Below are 5384 nucleotides of genomic sequence, written 5' to 3'. Positions count from 1 at the left end.
CGAGGAGGGGCCCAGCTAAAAGAGGCGGAATCTCAGAAATAAAGAAAGAAAGAAAGAACAATTACATATCCTGCAGAAACGCTTTGAAAGGCTCAATAGCCCCATCTAGAGTTCACAGAGTGTGAAAACGCCCTGATAGCAAAGGGCAGAAAACACTTCTTATGAGAATTGAATTGGAGCTCCAAGAATCGAGAGAAAATCCCTGCCGAAATGAACAAACACTCCAAAAAGAGTTACCCGAAATGAAAAAACCAAGAAAATACACCACCAAAAGTCAATAAATCTCAAACTCTAGATCCTATAGAACAAGAAGCCCTTGAAATGAATGACAGGGAATTTCGAGTGTTAATCCTAAAGAGACTGAACGAGATACAAGAAAACACAGCTAGACAACATGATGAAACAAGGAAAAACATACAGGACCTGAAAGAGGAAATGTACAAGGAAATCACTGTCATAAAAAAAAATGTAGCAGAACTTGCCGAACTGAAGAAGTTATTCAGCAAAATAAAAAACACAATGGAGAGTTTAACCAGCAGGATAACGGAAGTTGAAGAGAGAACCTCAGTTCTTGAAGATGGGCTCTTTGGAATAATACAAGCAGACAAGAAAAAAGAAAAAAGTATCAAAGTTATCGAAGAAAATCAGAGAGAGATATTAGACAACCTTAAGCGCTCAAATATCCGAATCATGGGTATTCCAGAAGGGGAGGAAAAAGGCGAATGTATTGAAAACATATTCAACAAAATAGTGGCAGAAAACTTCCCAGACATAAGAAAAACCACAGATCTACAGATCCAAGAAACTCAACGATCTCCAAACGTATTCAACCCAAAAAGGGCTTCACCAAGGCATATTATAGTCAAAATGGCAAAACTCAAGGACAAAGAGAGAATCTTGAAAGCTGCAAGAGAGAAGCATCAAATAACCTATAAAGGAGCTCCAATCAGGTTAACATCAGACTTCTCAACACAAACCCTAAAGGCCAGAAGGGAATGGGATGATATATTTAAAATACTAAAAGACAAAGATTGCCAACCAAGAATACTCTACCCTGCAAGGCTGTCCTTCCGAAATGAAGGGCAAATAGTACATTTCTCAGACAAACAAAAACTGCGGGAGTTCATCACCACACGACCACCCTTACAAGCAATTCTCAAGGGAGTACTGGGATTGGATCCCGGAAGATAATTACCACTCCCATAACAATCCAAGTAAAATAAAAACTCACTACTATAAGAAAAATGACTATCATGAAAAGAAAACAAACGATCATAATCACCAGAGGCAACCTCAGGAACCAACAAACACAGAAAACAAACAGCAAAACAGAAAGCAAGGAACAAACATCACTCAAGAAAATCAAAAAAATAATTAAATGCTAGGAATAAAGCAACACCTCTCAATAACAACCCTTAATGTCAAGGGTTTAAATTCACCAATCAAAAGACACAGATTGGCTGACTGGATAAGAAAGATCAACCCAACTATATGCTGCCTACAAGAGACTCACCTCACCCATAAAGACTCACATAGATTAAGAGTGAAAGGATGGAAAAAGATCTTCCAAGCAAACAGAAAAGAAAAACAAGCTGGAGTAGCTATACTCATATCAGACAAAATAGACTTTAAACTAAAAACCATAAAAAGAGACAATGAGGGACACTACATAATGATAAAAGGACTGATACATCAAGAAGACATAACAATCATAAATATGTATGCACCCAATGTTGGAGCACCCAGATTCATAAAACAAACTCTATTAGAACTAAAAAAGGAAATAGACACTAATACCATAATAGCAGGGGACCTGAACACCCCACTGTCAATATTGGACAGATCAACTAGGCAAAGAATTAGCAGAGAAACACAAGAACTTAACAAAACTTTAGACCAATTGGACATGGCAGATATCTACAGAACATTCCATCCAACAACCTCAGAATATTCATTCTTCTCATCAGCACATGGATCATTCTCCAGGATAGACCACATATTAGGACACAAATCAAGTCTCAACAAATTCAAAAAAATTGGAATTATCCCATGTATTTTCTCAGACCACAATGGATTAAAACTAGAAATCAATAATAAACAAAACACTGGAAAGTATACAAACACATGGAAATTAAACAACATTCTACTTAACGACACATGGGTCCAAGAAGAAATCAAACAGGAAATAAAAAAATTTATTGAAACTAATGAAAATAATGATACATCATACCAAAACTTGTGGGATACAGCAAAGGCAGTACTAAGGGGGAAATTTATTGCATTAAACGCCTACCTCAGAAAAATGGAAGGCTGGCAAGTGAACAATCTAATAATGCGCCTTAAAGAACTAGAAAAACAAGAACAATCCAAACCTAAAGTTAGCAGAAGGAAAGAAATCATCAAGATCAGAGCAGAACTTAACGAAATTGAAACCCAAAAAACAATACAAAAGATCAACAAATCAAAAAGTTGGTTTTTTGAAAAGATAAATAAAATCGACAAACCACTAGCATGGCTAACAAAAAAAAGAAGAGAGAAGATTCAAATAACAAAAATTAGAAATGAAAAACCAACCCAAATGAAATACAAGGAATCATCCGAGACTACTATAAACAGCTATACGCCAACAAGTTCGAAAACCTGGAGGAAATGGATAAATTTCTGGACTCACACAAGCTTCCAAAATTAAACCAAGAAGATATAGAAAACTTGAATAGGCCAATAACAATAAAGGAGATTGAAGATGTTATCAAAAAGCTCCCAACAAAGAAAAGCCCAGGACCAGATGGATTCACAGCAGAATTTTACCAAACATTCAAAGAAGAAATGACACCGATTCTATACAAACTATTCCAAAAGATTGAAACAGAAGCAAAGCTTCCAAACACATTCTACGAAGCAAACATCATCCTGATACCAAAACCAGATAAAGATATAACCAAGAAAGAAAACTACAGGCCAATATCCTTGATGAATATAGATGCAAAAATCCTCAATAAAATATTAGCAAACAGAATACAACAACACATATGCAAGATCATTCACCACGATCAAGTGGGATTCATCCCAGGGAAGCAAGGTTGGTTCAACATACACAAATCAATAAATGTGATCCACCATATTAACAAAATCAAACACAAGGACCATATGATCATCTCTATTGATGCCGAAAAAGCATTTGATAAGATCCAACACTCATTCATGACAAAGACCCTTTATAAATTAGGTATAGACGGAAAGTATCTCAACATAATCAAAGCCATATATAATAAACCCACCGCCAATATCATCCTGAATGGGGAAAAACTAAAAGCTTTTCCTTTAAGAACAGGAACCAGACAAGGATGCCCACTCTCACCACTCCTATTCAACACAGTATTGGAAGTATTAGCCAGAGCAATCAGAAAAGAGAAGGAAATAAAGGGCATCCAGATTGGAAAGGATGAAGTCAAACTGTCCCTCTTTGCAGATGACATGATCCTATATATAGAACAGCCCAAATCATCTATTAAAAAACTCTTAGAGGTGATAAAAGAGTTCAGCACAGTAGCAGGATACAAAATCAACACACAAAAATCAGTAGCATTTCTATTCACCAATAGTGAACAAGCAGAAAGAGAAATCAAGAAAGCCTGCCCATTCACAATAGCTGCCAAAAAAATAAAATACCTAGGAATTGAACTAACTAAGGACGTGAAAAATCTCTATAACGAGAACTATAAACCACTCCTGAGAGAAATTAGAGAGGATACAAGAAGATGGAAAGACATCCCATGCTCCTGGATTGGAAGAATCAATATAGTGAAAATGACTATACTACCCAAAGTAATATACAAATTCAATGCAATCCCCATCAAAACTCCTATGACATTTCTCACAGAAATGGAAAGAACTATACAGTTATTTATCTGGAATAACAAAAGACCACGAATAGCCAAAGCAATGCTGAGCAAAAAAAATAAAGCTGGAGGTATTACTCTACCTGACTTTAAACTATACTACAAAGCTATAATAACCAAAACAGCATGGTACTGGTACAAAAACAGAGACACTGATCAATGGAATAGAACAGAACACCCAGAAATCAACCCACGCACTTACTGCCATTTGATCTTCGACAAAGGCATCAAGCCTATTCACTGGGGTCGGGACTCCCTCTTCAGCAAAGGGTGCTGGGATAACTGGATATCCATTTGCAGGAGATTGAAACTAGACCCATACCTCTCACCATGTACTAAAATCAACTCAAAATGGATCAAGGATTTAAATATACACCCCGAAACAATAAAACTTATTAAAGAAAACATAGGAGAAACCCTTCAGCAAATAGGGCTGGGCACAGACTTCATGAATATGACCCCAAAAGCACGGGCAACCAAAGGAAAAATAAACAAATGGGACTATATCAAACTAAAAAGCTTCTGCACAGCAAAAGAAACAATTAACAGAGCTAAAAGACAGCCAACAGAGTGGGAGAAAATATTTGCAAAATACACATCTGACAAAGGACTAATATCCAGAATATATAAAGAACTCAAACAACTTTACAAGAAAAAAACAAGCAACCCAATCAAAAAATGGGCAAAAGAGCTAAGCAGGCACTTCTCTAAAGAAGATATACAAATGGCCAACAGTCATATGAAAAAATGCTCAACATCACTAAGCATCCGGGAAATGCAAATCAAAACCACACTGAGATACCATCTCACCCCAGTTAGGATGGCAAAAATCCAAAAGACGCTGAAAGATAAATGCTGGCATGGTTGCGGAGAAAAAGGAACTCTCATACATTGTTGGTGGGAATGCAAAATGGTGCAACCCCTAGCACAAGCAATAAAAGCAAAAATAAACAAGTAGGATTACATCAAACTAAAAGCATCTGCACATCACAGGAAACTTAATGGAGTAAAGAGACAACCTACAGAATGGGAGAGGATATTTGTAAAGTATACATCTGACAAGGGTTTAATATCCAGAATGTGTAAGAAACTGAAATGACAGCAGGAAACAAATAACCCAATTGAGAAATGGGCAAAGGATCTTAGACATCTCTCAAAAGAAGACATACAAATGGCCAACTGGCATAGGAAAAAGGGCTCAGCCTCACTAATCATCAGGAAAATGCAAATCAAAACAGCAATGTGATACCACCTCACTGTAGTTAGAATGGCTGTTATCAAAAAGACAGAAGAATGGGCCGAGCCTGTGGTGCACTCGGGAGAGTGTGGCGCTGGGAGTGCTGCGGCGCTCCTACCACGGGTTCGGATCCTATATAGGGATGACCGGTGCGCTCACAGTGCTCACTGGCTGAGCACGGTGTGGCCTGTCTCAAAAAGGACAAAAACAAAAACAAAAAAAAAAAAAAAAAAAAAAAAAAAAAAAAA

The sequence above is a fragment of the Galeopterus variegatus genome, unplaced genomic scaffold (assembly GCF_000696425.1).
Source record: "Galeopterus variegatus unplaced genomic scaffold, G_variegatus-3.0.2 Scaffold73, whole genome shotgun sequence".
Lineage (NCBI taxonomy): Eukaryota > Metazoa > Chordata > Mammalia > Dermoptera > Cynocephalidae > Galeopterus > Galeopterus variegatus.
This window is presented reverse-complemented; position numbering follows the sequence as displayed.